Source organism: Camelina sativa, chromosome 12, assembly GCF_030686135.1.
Source record: "Camelina sativa cultivar CO46 ecotype springtype chromosome 12, ASM3068613v1".
In the NCBI taxonomy this organism is placed as follows: Eukaryota; Viridiplantae; Streptophyta; class Magnoliopsida; order Brassicales; family Brassicaceae; genus Camelina; species Camelina sativa.
In genome coordinates, this window is record NC_141891.1 from 31383052 (window position 1) to 31395914 (window position 12863).

At 46.6% G+C, this 12863-nt stretch overlaps 25 non-coding genes across 25 annotated transcripts; all 25 read left to right on the forward strand.

The window, feature by feature from the left end:
- The first annotated feature begins 37 nt into the window (after window positions 1-37).
- On the forward strand, window positions 38-156 carry LOC147931910 (5S ribosomal RNA). Its single transcript, XR_015577171.1, has one exon. It is a non-coding gene; the product is annotated as a 5S ribosomal RNA (ribosomal RNA).
- A 396-nt stretch (window positions 157-552) lies between these two features.
- Window positions 553-671, forward strand: LOC147931911 (5S ribosomal RNA). Its single transcript, XR_015577172.1, has one exon. It is a non-coding gene; the product is annotated as a 5S ribosomal RNA (ribosomal RNA).
- Window positions 672-1067: 396 nt separating this feature from the next.
- LOC147931912 (5S ribosomal RNA) lies at window positions 1068-1186 on the forward strand. The gene has a single exon (XR_015577173.1). It is a non-coding gene; the product is annotated as a 5S ribosomal RNA (ribosomal RNA).
- Window positions 1187-1584: 398 nt separating this feature from the next.
- On the forward strand, window positions 1585-1703 carry LOC147931913 (5S ribosomal RNA). The gene has a single exon (XR_015577174.1). It is a non-coding gene; the product is annotated as a 5S ribosomal RNA (ribosomal RNA).
- Window positions 1704-2101: 398 nt separating this feature from the next.
- On the forward strand, window positions 2102-2220 carry LOC147931914 (5S ribosomal RNA). The gene has a single exon (XR_015577175.1). It is a non-coding gene; the product is annotated as a 5S ribosomal RNA (ribosomal RNA).
- Window positions 2221-2617: 397 nt separating this feature from the next.
- On the forward strand, window positions 2618-2736 carry LOC147931915 (5S ribosomal RNA). The gene has a single exon (XR_015577176.1). It is a non-coding gene; the product is annotated as a 5S ribosomal RNA (ribosomal RNA).
- Window positions 2737-3134: 398 nt separating this feature from the next.
- On the forward strand, window positions 3135-3253 carry LOC147931916 (5S ribosomal RNA). The gene has a single exon (XR_015577177.1). It is a non-coding gene; the product is annotated as a 5S ribosomal RNA (ribosomal RNA).
- Window positions 3254-3587: 334 nt separating this feature from the next.
- LOC147931917 (5S ribosomal RNA) lies at window positions 3588-3706 on the forward strand. Its single transcript, XR_015577178.1, has one exon. It is a non-coding gene; the product is annotated as a 5S ribosomal RNA (ribosomal RNA).
- Window positions 3707-4103: 397 nt separating this feature from the next.
- LOC147931918 (5S ribosomal RNA) lies at window positions 4104-4222 on the forward strand. The gene has a single exon (XR_015577179.1). It is a non-coding gene; the product is annotated as a 5S ribosomal RNA (ribosomal RNA).
- A 396-nt stretch (window positions 4223-4618) lies between these two features.
- On the forward strand, window positions 4619-4737 carry LOC147931919 (5S ribosomal RNA). Its single transcript, XR_015577181.1, has one exon. It is a non-coding gene; the product is annotated as a 5S ribosomal RNA (ribosomal RNA).
- A 399-nt stretch (window positions 4738-5136) lies between these two features.
- Window positions 5137-5255, forward strand: LOC147931920 (5S ribosomal RNA). Its single transcript, XR_015577182.1, has one exon. It is a non-coding gene; the product is annotated as a 5S ribosomal RNA (ribosomal RNA).
- A 397-nt stretch (window positions 5256-5652) lies between these two features.
- Window positions 5653-5771, forward strand: LOC147931921 (5S ribosomal RNA). Its single transcript, XR_015577183.1, has one exon. It is a non-coding gene; the product is annotated as a 5S ribosomal RNA (ribosomal RNA).
- Window positions 5772-6169: 398 nt separating this feature from the next.
- Window positions 6170-6288, forward strand: LOC147931922 (5S ribosomal RNA). The gene has a single exon (XR_015577184.1). It is a non-coding gene; the product is annotated as a 5S ribosomal RNA (ribosomal RNA).
- Window positions 6289-6686: 398 nt separating this feature from the next.
- Window positions 6687-6805, forward strand: LOC147931923 (5S ribosomal RNA). The gene has a single exon (XR_015577185.1). It is a non-coding gene; the product is annotated as a 5S ribosomal RNA (ribosomal RNA).
- Window positions 6806-7203: 398 nt separating this feature from the next.
- LOC147931924 (5S ribosomal RNA) lies at window positions 7204-7322 on the forward strand. Its single transcript, XR_015577186.1, has one exon. It is a non-coding gene; the product is annotated as a 5S ribosomal RNA (ribosomal RNA).
- A 397-nt stretch (window positions 7323-7719) lies between these two features.
- Window positions 7720-7838, forward strand: LOC147931925 (5S ribosomal RNA). Its single transcript, XR_015577187.1, has one exon. It is a non-coding gene; the product is annotated as a 5S ribosomal RNA (ribosomal RNA).
- A 397-nt stretch (window positions 7839-8235) lies between these two features.
- Window positions 8236-8354, forward strand: LOC147931926 (5S ribosomal RNA). Its single transcript, XR_015577188.1, has one exon. It is a non-coding gene; the product is annotated as a 5S ribosomal RNA (ribosomal RNA).
- A 399-nt stretch (window positions 8355-8753) lies between these two features.
- Window positions 8754-8872, forward strand: LOC147931927 (5S ribosomal RNA). Its single transcript, XR_015577190.1, has one exon. It is a non-coding gene; the product is annotated as a 5S ribosomal RNA (ribosomal RNA).
- Window positions 8873-9271: 399 nt separating this feature from the next.
- On the forward strand, window positions 9272-9390 carry LOC147931928 (5S ribosomal RNA). Its single transcript, XR_015577191.1, has one exon. It is a non-coding gene; the product is annotated as a 5S ribosomal RNA (ribosomal RNA).
- A 397-nt stretch (window positions 9391-9787) lies between these two features.
- LOC147931929 (5S ribosomal RNA) lies at window positions 9788-9906 on the forward strand. The gene has a single exon (XR_015577193.1). It is a non-coding gene; the product is annotated as a 5S ribosomal RNA (ribosomal RNA).
- A 398-nt stretch (window positions 9907-10304) lies between these two features.
- LOC147931930 (5S ribosomal RNA) lies at window positions 10305-10423 on the forward strand. The gene has a single exon (XR_015577194.1). It is a non-coding gene; the product is annotated as a 5S ribosomal RNA (ribosomal RNA).
- Window positions 10424-10820: 397 nt separating this feature from the next.
- Window positions 10821-10939, forward strand: LOC147931931 (5S ribosomal RNA). The gene has a single exon (XR_015577195.1). It is a non-coding gene; the product is annotated as a 5S ribosomal RNA (ribosomal RNA).
- A 398-nt stretch (window positions 10940-11337) lies between these two features.
- On the forward strand, window positions 11338-11456 carry LOC147931932 (5S ribosomal RNA). The gene has a single exon (XR_015577196.1). It is a non-coding gene; the product is annotated as a 5S ribosomal RNA (ribosomal RNA).
- A 397-nt stretch (window positions 11457-11853) lies between these two features.
- On the forward strand, window positions 11854-11972 carry LOC147931933 (5S ribosomal RNA). The gene has a single exon (XR_015577197.1). It is a non-coding gene; the product is annotated as a 5S ribosomal RNA (ribosomal RNA).
- A 398-nt stretch (window positions 11973-12370) lies between these two features.
- Window positions 12371-12489, forward strand: LOC147931934 (5S ribosomal RNA). Its single transcript, XR_015577198.1, has one exon. It is a non-coding gene; the product is annotated as a 5S ribosomal RNA (ribosomal RNA).
- Window positions 12490-12863: the final 374 nt, after the last annotated feature.

The window sequence follows — 12863 nt, forward strand, 5'->3', positions numbered from 1 at the left end:
AAAAAAGTATATATGCGATTGCATGGGATATACTAACTGATGCGATCATACCAGCACTAATGCACCGGATCCCATCAGAACTCCGCAGTTAAGCGTGCTTGGGCGAGAGTAGTACTAGGATGGGTGACCTCCCGGGAAGTCCTCGTGTTGCATCCCTCCCTCCCCCCCCCCTTCTTTTTTTTTTTGGTTGTTTCGCAAGACTATAGTACATAGAGAACGTCGTAACTTTCAGACCGTGAGGAACCACGCAACCCATAATACCTTTTTGAAAAGCCCCAAGAGAGCTGCTGGTAAGGCAATGGGTCTTCGTACCATTGGACCATTCTCGAGGGCAGATTTTGACGTTTGAAGGCAGTTGAGATGTTTTTTTGTGATCCCGACAAAATTAGTTACGGCTCCAAAACAGTGTTTGGACATGGTTATCACTTGTTTTTGGACGTTGGAAGCACGTCCAAGGTGACTAAACCGGTCCGCATATCAAGTGGGACCCACATCGAATGATCCATTCAGTTTTCAAAAAAGTATATATGCGATTGCATGGGATATACTAACTGATGCGATCATACCAGCACTAATGCACCGGATCCCATCAGAACTCCGCAGTTAAGCGTGCTTGGGCGAGAGTAGTACTAGGATGGGTGACCTCCCGGGAAGTCCTCGTGTTGCATCCCTCCCTCCCCCCCCCCTTCTTTTTTTTTTTGGTTGTTTCGCAAGACTATAGTACATAGAGAACGTCGTAACTTTCAGACCGTGAGGAACCACGCAACCCATAATACCTTTTTGAAAAGCCCCAAGAGAGCTGCTGGTAAGGCAATGGGTCTTCGTACCATTGGACCATTCTCGAGGGCAGATTTTGACGTTTGAAGGCAGTTGAGATGTTTTTTTGTGATCCCGACACAATTAGTTACGGCTCCAAAACAGTGTTTGGACATGGTTATCGCTTGTTTTTGGACGTTGGAAGCACGTCCAAGGTGACTAAACCGGTCCGCATATCAAGTGGGACCCACATCGAATGATCCATTCAGTTTTCAAAAAAGTATATATGCGATTGCATGGGATATACTAACTGATGCGATCATACCAGCACTAATGCACCGGATCCCATCAGAACTCCGCAGTTAAGCGTGCTTGGGCGAGAGTAGTACTAGGATGGGTGACCTCCCGGGAAGTCCTCGTGTTGCATCCCTCCCTCCCCCCCCCCCCTTTTTTTTTTTTTTGGTTGTTTCGCAAGACTATAGTACATAGAGAACGTCGTAACTTTCAGACCGTGAGGAACCACGCAACCCATAATACCTTTTTGAAAAGCCCCAAGAGAGCTTCTGGTAAGGCAATGGGTCTTCGTACCATTGGACCATTCTCGAGGGCAGATTTTGACGTTTGAAGGCAGTTGAGATGTTTTTTTGTGATCCCGACACAATTAGTTACGGCTCCAAAACAGTGTTTGGACATGGTTATCACTTGTTTTTGGACGTTGGAAGCACGTCCAAGGTGACTAAACCGGTCCGCATATCAAGTGGGACCCACATCGAATGATCCATTCAGTTTTCAAAAAAGTATATATGCGATTGCATGGGATATACTAACTGATGCGATCATACCAGCACTAATGCACCGGATCCCATCAGAACTCCGCAGTTAAGCGTGCTTGGGCGAGAGTAGTACTAGGATGGGTGACCTCCCGGGAAGTCCTCGTGTTGCATCCCTCCCTCCCCCCCCCCCCTTTTTTTTTTTTTTGGTTGTTTCGCAAGACTATAGTACATAGAGAACGTCGTAACTTTCAGACCGTGAGGAACCACGCAACCCATAATACCTTTTTGAAAAGCCCCAAGAGAGTTTCTGGTAAGGCAATGGGTCTTCGTACCATTGGACCATTCTCGAGGGCAGATTTTGACGTTTGAAGGCAGTTGAGATGTTTTTTTGTGATCCCGACACAATTAGTTACGGCTCCAAAACAGTGTTTGGACATGGTTATCACTTGTTTTTGGACGTTGGAAGCACGTCCAAGGTGACTAAACCGGTCCGCATATCAAGTGGGACCCACATCGAATGATCCATTCAGTTTTCAAAAAAGTATATATGCGATTGCATGGGATATACTAACTGATGCGATCATACCAGCACTAATGCACCGGATCCCATCAGAACTCCGCAGTTAAGCGTGCTTGGGCGAGAGTAGTACTAGGATGGGTGACCTCCCGGGAAGTCCTCGTGTTGCATCCCTCCCTCCCCCCCCCCCTTTTTTTTTTTTTTGGTTGTTTCGCAAGACTATAGTACATAGAGAACGTCGTAACTTTCAGACCGTGAGGAACCACGCAACCCATAATACCTTTTTGAAAAGCCCCAAGAGAGTTTCTGGTAAGGCAATGGGTCTTCGTACCATTGGACCATTCTCGAGGGCAGATTTTGACGTTTGAAGGCAGTTGAGATGTTTTTTTGTGATCCCGACACAATTAGTTACGGCTCCAAAACAGTGTTTGGACATGGTTATCACTTGTTTTTGGACGTTGGAAGCACGTCCAAGGTGACTAAACCGGTCCGCATATCAAGTGGGACCCACATCGAATGATCCATTCAGTTTTCAAAAAAGTATATATGCGATTGCATGGGATATACTAACTGATGCGATCATACCAGCACTAATGCACCGGATCCCATCAGAACTCCGCAGTTAAGCGTGCTTGGGCGAGAGTAGTACTAGGATGGGTGACCTCCCGGGAAGTCCTCGTGTTGCATCCCTCCCTCCCCCCCCCTCCTTCTTTTTTTTTTTGGTTGTTTCGCAAGACTATAGTACATAGAGAACGTCGTAACTTTCAGACCGTGAGGAACCACGCAACCCATAATACCTTTTTGAAAAGCCCCAAGAGAGCTTCTGGTAAGGCAATGGGTCTTCGTACCATTGGACCATTCTCGAGGGCAGATTTTGACGTTTGAAGGCAGTTGAGATGTTTTTTTGTGATCCCGACACAATTAGTTACGGCTCCAAAACAGTGTTTGGACATGGTTATCGCTTGTTTTTGGACGTTGGAAGCACGTCCAAGGTGACTAAACCGGTCCGCATATCAAGTGGGACCCACATCGAATGATCCATTCAGTTTTCAAAAAAGTATATATGCGATTGCATGGGATATACTAACTGATGCGATCATACCAGCACTAATGCACCGGATCCCATCAGAACTCCGCAGTTAAGCGTGCTTGGGCGAGAGTAGTACTAGGATGGGTGACCTCCCGGGAAGTCCTCGTGTTGCATCCCTCCCTCCCCCCCCCTCCTTCTTTTTTTTTTGGTTGTTTCGCAAGACTATAGTACATAGAGAACGTCGTAACTTTCAGACCGTGAGGAACCACGCAACCCATAATACCTTTTTGAAAAGCCCCAAGAGAGCTTCTGGTAAGGCAATGGGTCTTCGTACCATTGGACCATTCTCGAGGGCAGATTTTGACGTTTGAAGGCAGTTGAGATGTTTTTTTGTGATCCCGACACAATTAGTTACGGCTCCAAAACAGTGTTTGGACATGGTTATCACTTGTTTTTGGACGTTGGAAGCACGTCCAAGGTGACTAAACCGGTCCGCATGGGATATACTAACTGATGCGATCATACCAGCACTAATGCACCGGATCCCATCAGAACTCCGCAGTTAAGCGTGCTTGGGCGAGAGTAGTACTAGGATGGGTGACCTCCCGGGAAGTCCTCGTGTTGCATCCCTCCCTCCCCCCCCCTCCTTCTTTTTTTTTTGGTTGTTTCGCAAGACTATAGTACATAGAGAACGTCGTAACTTTCAGACCGTGAGGAACCACGCAACCCATAATACCTTTTTGAAAAGCCCCAAGAGAGCTTCTGGTAAGGCAATGGGTCTTCGTACCATTGGACCATTCTCGAGGGCAGATTTTGACGTTTGAAGGCAGTTGAGATGTTTTTTTGTGATCCCGACACAATTAGTTACGGCTCCAAAACAGTGTTTGGACATGGTTATCACTTGTTTTTGGACGTTGGAAGCACGTCCAAGGTGACTAAACCGGTCCGCATATCAAGTGGGACCCACATCGAATGATCCATTCAGTTTTCAAAAAAGTATATATGCGATTGCATGGGATATACTAACTGATGCGATCATACCAGCACTAATGCACCGGATCCCATCAGAACTCCGCAGTTAAGCGTGCTTGGGCGAGAGTAGTACTAGGATGGGTGACCTCCCGGGAAGTCCTCGTGTTGCATCCCTCCCTCCCCCCCCCCTTCTTTTTTTTTTTGGTTGTTTCGCAAGACTATAGTACATAGAGAACGTCGTAACTTTCAGACCGTGAGGAACCACGCAACCCATAATACCTTTTTGAAAAGCCCCAAGAGAGCTGCTGGTAAGGCAATGGGTCTTCGTACCATTGGACCATTCTCGAGGGCAGATTTTGACGTTTGAAGGCAGTTGAGATGTTTTTTTGTGATCCCGACACAATTAGTTACGGCTCCAAAACAGTGTTTGGACATGGTTATCACTTGTTTTTGGACGTTGGAAGCACGTCCAAGGTGACTAAACCGGTCCGCATATCAAGTGGGACCCACATCGAATGATCCATTCAGTTTTCAAAAAAGTATATATGCGATTGCATGGGATATACTAACTGATGCGATCATACCAGCACTAATGCACCGGATCCCATCAGAACTCCGCAGTTAAGCGTGCTTGGGCGAGAGTAGTACTAGGATGGGTGACCTCCCGGGAAGTCCTCGTGTTGCATCCCTCCCTCCCCCCCCCCCCCTTTTTTTTTTTTTTGGTTGTTTCGCAAGACTATAGTACATAGAGAACGTCGTAACTTTCAGACCGTGAGGAACCACGCAACCCATAATACCTTTTTGAAAAGCCCCAAGAGAGCTTCTGGTAAGGCAATGGGTCTTCGTACCATTGGACCATTCTCGAGGGCAGATTTTGACGTTTGAAGGCAGTTGAGATGTTTTTTTGTGATCCCGACACAATTAGTTACGGCTCCAAAACAGTGTTTGGACATGGTTATCACTTGTTTTTGGACGTTGGAAGCACGTCCAAGGTGACTAAACCGGTCCGCATATCAAGTGGGACCCACATCGAATGATCCATTCAGTTTTCAAAAAAGTATATATGCGATTGCATGGGATATACTAACTGATGCGATCATACCAGCACTAATGCACCGGATCCCATCAGAACTCCGCAGTTAAGCGTGCTTGGGCGAGAGTAGTACTAGGATGGGTGACCTCCCGGGAAGTCCTCGTGTTGCATCCCTCCCTCCCCCCCCTCCTTCTTTTTTTTTTTGGTTGTTTCGCAAGACTATAGTACATAGAGAACGTCGTAACTTTCAGACCGTGAGGAACCACGCAACCCATAATACCTTTTTGAAAAGCCCCAAGAGAGCTTCTGGTAAGGCAATGGGTCTTCGTACCATTGGACCATTCTCGAGGGCAGATTTTGACGTTTGAAGGCAGTTGAGATGTTTTTTTGTGATCCCGACACAATTAGTTACGGCTCCAAAACAGTGTTTGGACATGGTTATCGCTTGTTTTTGGACGTTGGAAGCACGTCCAAGGTGACTAAACCGGTCCGCATATCAAGTGGGACCCACATCGAATGATCCATTCAGTTTTCAAAAAAGTATATATGCGATTGCATAGGATATACTAACTGATGCGATCATACCAGCACTAATGCACCGGATCCCATCAGAACTCCGCAGTTAAGCGTGCTTGGGCGAGAGTAGTACTAGGATGGGTGACCTCCCGGGAAGTCCTCGTGTTGCATCCCTCCCTCCCCCCCCCTCCTTCTTTTTTTTTTTGGTTGTTTCGCAAGACTATAGTACATAGAGAACGTCGTAACTTTCAGACCGTGAGGAACCACGCAACCCATAATACCTTTTTGAAAAGCCCCAAGAGAGCTTCTGGTAAGGCAATGGGTCTTCGTACCATTGGACCATTCTCGAGGGCAGATTTTGACGTTTGAAGGCAGTTGAGATGTTTTTTTGTGATCCCGACACAATTAGTTACGGCTCCAAAACAGTGTTTGGACATGGTTATCACTTGTTTTTGGACGTTGGAAGCACGTCCAAGGTGACTAAACCGGTCCGCATATCAAGTGGGACCCACATCGAATGATCCATTCAGTTTTCAAAAAAGTATATATGCGATTGCATGGGATATACTAACTGATGCGATCATACCAGCACTAATGCACCGGATCCCATCAGAACTCCGCAGTTAAGCGTGCTTGGGCGAGAGTAGTACTAGGATGGGTGACCTCCCGGGAAGTCCTCGTGTTGCATCCCTCCCTCCCCCCCCCTCCTTCTTTTTTTTTTTGGTTGTTTCGCAAGACTATAGTACATAGAGAACGTCGTAACTTTCAGACCGTGAGGAACCACGCAACCCATAATACCTTTTTGAAAAGCCCCAAGAGAGCTTCTGGTAAGGCAATGGGTCTTCGTACCATTGGACCATTCTCGAGGGCAGATTTTGACGTTTGAAGGCAGTTGAGATGTTTTTTTGTGATCCCGACACAATTAGTTACGGCTCCAAAACAGTGTTTGGACATGGTTATCGCTTGTTTTTGGACGTTGGAAGCACGTCCAAGGTGACTAAACCGGTCCGCATATCAAGTGGGACCCACATCGAATGATCCATTCAGTTTTCAAAAAAGTATATATGCGATTGCATAGGATATACTAACTGATGCGATCATACCAGCACTAATGCACCGGATCCCATCAGAACTCCGCAGTTAAGCGTGCTTGGGCGAGAGTAGTACTAGGATGGGTGACCTCCCGGGAAGTCCTCGTGTTGCATCCCTCCCTCCCCCCCCCTCCTTCTTTTTTTTTTTGGTTGTTTCGCAAGACTATAGTACATAGAGAACGTCGTAACTTTCAGACCGTGAGGAACCACGCAACCCATAATACCTTTTTGAAAAGCCCCAAGAGAGCTTCTGGTAAGGCAATGGGTCTTCGTACCATTGGACCATTCTCGAGGGCAGATTTTGACGTTTGAAGGCAGTTGAGATGTTTTTTTGTGATCCCGACACAATTAGTTACGGCTCCAAAACAGTGTTTGGACATGGTTATCACTTGTTTTTGGACGTTGGAAGCACGTCCAAGGTGACTAAACCGGTCCGCATATCAAGTGGGACCCACATCGAATGATCCATTCAGTTTTCAAAAAAGTATATATGCGATTGCATGGGATATACTAACTGATGCGATCATACCAGCACTAATGCACCGGATCCCATCAGAACTCCGCAGTTAAGCGTGCTTGGGCGAGAGTAGTACTAGGATGGGTGACCTCCCGGGAAGTCCTCGTGTTGCATCCCTCCCTCCCCCCCCCCCCTTTTTTTTTTTTTGGTTGTTTCGCAAGACTATAGTACATAGAGAACGTCGTAACTTTCAGACCGTGAGGAACCACGCAACCCATAATACCTTTTTGAAAAGCCCCAAGAGAGCTTCTGGTAAGGCAATGGGTCTTCGTACCATTGGACCATTCTCGAGGGCAGATTTTGACGTTTGAAGGCAGTTGAGATGTTTTTTTGTGATCCCGACACAATTAGTTACGGCTCCAAAACAGTGTTTGGACATGGTTATCGCTTGTTTTTGGACGTTGGAAGCACGTCCAAGGTGACTAAACCGGTCCGCATATCAAGTGGGACCCACATCGAATGATCCATTCAGTTTTCAAAAAAGTATATATGCGATTGCATGGGATATACTAACTGATGCGATCATACCAGCACTAATGCACCGGATCCCATCAGAACTCCGCAGTTAAGCGTGCTTGGGCGAGAGTAGTACTAGGATGGGTGACCTCCCGGGAAGTCCTCGTGTTGCATCCCTCCCTCCCCCCCCCCCTTTTTTTTTTTTTTGGTTGTTTCGCAAGACTATAGTACATAGAGAACGTCGTAACTTTCAGACCGTGAGGAACCACGCAACCCATAATACCTTTTTGAAAAGCCCCAAGAGAGCTTCTGGTAAGGCAATGGGTCTTCGTACCATTGGACCATTCTCGAGGGCAGATTTTGACGTTTGAAGGCAGTTGAGATGTTTTTTTGTGATCCCGACACAATTAGTTACGGCTCCAAAACAGTGTTTGGACATGGTTATCACTTGTTTTTGGACGTTGGAAGCACGTCCAAGGTGACTAAACCGGTCCGCATATCAAGTGGGACCCACATCGAATGATCCATTCAGTTTTCAAAAAAGTATATATGCGATTGCATGGGATATACTAACTGATGCGATCATACCAGCACTAATGCACCGGATCCCATCAGAACTCCGCAGTTAAGCGTGCTTGGGCGAGAGTAGTACTAGGATGGGTGACCTCCCGGGAAGTCCTCGTGTTGCATCCCTCCCTCCCCCCCCCCTCCTTCTTTTTTTTTTTGGTTGTTTCGCAAGACTATAGTACATAGAGAACGTCGTAACTTTCAGACCGTGAGGAACCACGCAACCCATAATACCTTTTTGAAAAGCCCCAAGAGAGCTTCTGGTAAGGCAATGGGTCTTCGTACCATTGGACCATTCTCGAGGGCAGATTTTGACGTTTGAAGGCAGTTGAGATGTTTTCTTGTGATCCCGACACAATTAGTTACGGCTCCAAAACAGTGTTTGGACATGGTTATCGCTTGTTTTTGGACGTTGGAAGCACGTCCAAGGTGACTAAACCGGTCCGCATATCAAGTGGGACCCACATCGAATGATCCATTCAGTTTTCAAAAAAGTATATATGCGATTGCATAGGATATACTAACTGATGCGATCATACCAGCACTAATGCACCGGATCCCATCAGAACTCCGCAGTTAAGCGTGCTTGGGCGAGAGTAGTACTAGGATGGGTGACCTCCCGGGAAGTCCTCGTGTTGCATCCCTCCCTCCCCCCCCCCTCCTTCTTTTTTTTTTTGGTTGTTTCGCAAGACTATAGTACATAGAGAACGTCGTAACTTTCAGACCGTGAGGAACCACGCAACCCATAATACCTTTTTGAAAAGCCCCAAGAGAGCTTCTGGTAAGGCAATGGGTCTTCGTACCATTGGACCATTCTCGAGGGCAGATTTTGACGTTTGAAGGCAGTTGAGATGTTTTTTTGTGATCCCGACACAATTAGTTACGGCTCCAAAACAGTGTTTGGACATGGTTATCACTTGTTTTTGGACGTTGGAAGCACGTCCAAGGTGACTAAACCGGTCCGCATATCAAGTGGGACCCACATCGAATGATCCATTCAGTTTTCAAAAAAGTATATATGCGATTGCATGGGATATACTAACTGATGCGATCATACCAGCACTAATGCACCGGATCCCATCAGAACTCCGCAGTTAAGCGTGCTTGGGCGAGAGTAGTACTAGGATGGGTGACCTCCCGGGAAGTCCTCGTGTTGCATCCCTCCCTCCCCCCCCCCCTTTTTTTTTTTTTTGGTTGTTTCGCAAGACTATAGTACATAGAGAACGTCGTAACTTTCAGACCGTGAGGAACCACGCAACCCATAATACCTTTTTGAAAAGCCCCAAGAGAGCTTCTGGTAAGGCAATGGGTCTTCGTACCATTGGACCATTCTCGAGGGCAGATTTTGACGTTTGAAGGCAGTTGAGATGTTTTTTTGTGATCCCGACACAATTAGTTACGGCTCCAAAACAGTGTTTGGACATGGTTATCACTTGTTTTTGGACGTTGGAAGCACGTCCAAGGTGACTAAACCGGTCCGCATATCAAGTGGGACCCACATCGAATGATCCATTCAGTTTTCAAAAAAGTATATATGCGATTGCATGGGATATACTAACTGATGCGATCATACCAGCACTAATGCACCGGATCCCATCAGAACTCCGCAGTTAAGCGTGCTTGGGCGAGAGTAGTACTAGGATGGGTGACCTCCCGGGAAGTCCTCGTGTTGCATCCCTCCCTCCCCCCCCCCCTTTTTTTTTTTTTTTGGTTGTTTCGCAAGACTATAGTACATAGAGAACGTCGTAACTTTCAGACCGTGAGGAACCACGCAACCCATAATACCTTTTTGAAAAGCCCCAAGAGAGCTTCTGGTAAGGCAATGGGTCTTCGTACCATTGGACCATTCTCGAGGGCAGATTTTGACGTTTGAAGGCAGTTGAGATGTTTTTTTGTGATCCCGACACAATTAGTTACGGCTCCAAAACAGTGTTTGGACATGGTTATCGCTTGTTTTTGGACGTTGGAAGCACGTCCAAGGTGACTAAACCGGTCCGCATATCAAGTGGGACCCACATCGAATGATCCATTCAGTTTTCAAAAAAGTATATATGCGATTGCATAGGATATACTAACTGATGCGATCATACCAGCACTAATGCACCGGATCCCATCAGAACTCCGCAGTTAAGCGTGCTTGGGCGAGAGTAGTACTAGGATGGGTGACCTCCCGGGAAGTCCTCGTGTTGCATCCCTCCCTCCCCCCCCCCCTTTTTTTTTTTTTTGGTTGTTTCGCAAGACTATAGTACATAGAGAACGTCGTAACTTTCAGACCGTGAGGAACCACGCAACCCATAATACCTTTTTGAAAAGCCCCAAGAGAGCTTCTGGTAAGGCAATGGGTCTTCGTACCATTGGACCATTCTCGAGTGCAGATTTTGACGTTTGAAGGCAGTTGAGATGTTTTTTTGTGATCCCGACACAATTAGTTACGGCTCCAAAACAGTGTTTGGACATGGTTATCACTTGTTTTTGGACGTTGGAAGCACGTCCAAGGTGACTAAACCGGTCCGCATATCAAGTGGGACCCACATCGAATGATCCATTCAGTTTTCAAAAAAGTATATATGCGATTGCATGGGATATACTAACTGATGCGATCATACCAGCACTAATGCACCGGATCCCATCAGAACTCCGCAGTTAAGCGTGCTTGGGCGAGAGTAGTACTAGGATGGGTGACCTCCCGGGAAGTCCTCGTGTTGCATCCCTCCCTCCCCCCCCCTCTTTTTTTTTTTTTTTGGTTGTTTCGCAAGACTATAGTACATAGAGAACGTCGTAACTTTCAGACCGTGAGGAACCACGCAACCCATAATACCTTTTTGAAAAGCCCCAAGAGAGCTTCTGGTAAGGCAATGGGTCTTCGTACCATTGGACCATTCTCGAGGGCAGATTTTGACGTTTGAAGGCAGTTGAGATGTTTTTTTGTGATCCCGACACAATTAGTTACGGCTCCAAAACAGTGTTTGGACATGGTTATCGCTTGTTTTTGGACGTTGGAAGCACGTCCAAGGTGACTAAACCGGTCCGCATATCAAGTGGGACCCACATCGAATGATCCATTCAGTTTTCAAAAAAGTATATATGCGATTGCATGGGATATACTAACTGATGCGATCATACCAGCACTAATGCACCGGATCCCATCAGAACTCCGCAGTTAAGCGTGCTTGGGCGAGAGTAGTACTAGGATGGGTGACCTCCCGGGAAGTCCTCGTGTTGCATCCCTCCCTCCCCCCCCCCCTTTTTTTTTTTTTTGGTTGTTTCGCAAGACTATAGTACATAGAGAACGTCGTAACTTTCAGACCGTGAGGAACCACGCAACCCATAATACCTTTTTGAAAAGCCCCAAGAGAGCTTCTGGTAAGGCAATGGGTCTTCGTACCATTGGACCATTCTCGAGTGCAGATTTTGACGTTTGAAGGCAGTTGAGATGTTTTTTTGTGATCCCGACACAATTAGTTACGGCTCCAAAACAGTGTTTGGACATGGTTATCACTTGTTTTTGGACGTTGGAAGCACGTCCAAGGTGACTAAACCGGTCCGCATATCAAGTGGGACCCACATCGAATGATCCATTCAGTTTTCAAAAAAGTATATATGCGATTGCATGGGATATACTAACTGATGCGATCATACCAGCACTAATGCACCGGATCCCATCAGAACTCCGCAGTTAAGCGTGCTTGGGCGAGAGTAGTACTAGGATGGGTGACCTCCCGGGAAGTCCTCGTGTTGCATCCCTCCCTCCCCCCCCCTCTTTTTTTTTTTTTTTGGTTGTTTCGCAAGACTATAGTACATAGAGAACGTCGTAACTTTCAGACCGTGAGGAACCACGCAACCCATAATACCTTTTTGAAAAGCCCCAAGAGAGCTTCTGGTAAGGCAATGGGTCTTCGTACCATTGGACCATTCTCGAGGGCAGATTTTGACGTTTGAAGGCAGTTGAGATGTTTTTTTGTGATCCCGACACAATTAGTTACGGCTCCAAAACAGTGTTTGGACATGGTTATCGCTTGTTTTTGGACGTTGGAAGCACGTCCAAGGTGACTAAACCGGTCCGCATATCAAGTGGGACCCACATCGAATGATCCATTCAGTTTTCAAAAAAGTATATATGCGATTGCATGGGATATACTAACTGATGCGATCATACCAGCACTAATGCACCGGATCCCATCAGAACTCCGCAGTTAAGCGTGCTTGGGCGAGAGTAGTACTAGGATGGGTGACCTCCCGGGAAGTCCTCGTGTTGCATCCCTCCCTCCCCCCCCCCCCTTTTTTTTTTTTTTGGTTGTTTCGCAAGACTATAGTACATAGAGAACGTCGTAACTTTCAGACCGTGAGGAACCACGCAACCCATAATACCTTTTTGAAAAGCCCCAAGAGAGCTTCTGGTAAGGCAATGGGTCTTCGTACCATTGGACCATTCTCGAGGGCAGATTTTGACGTTTGAAGGCAGTTGAGATGTTTTTTTGTGATCCCGACACAATTAGTTACGGCTCCAAAACAGTGTTTGGACATGGTTATCGCTTGTTTTTGGACGTTGGAAGCACGTCCAAGGTGACTAAACCGGTCCGCATATCAAGTGGGACCCACATCGAATGATCCATTCAGTTTTCAAAAAAGTATATA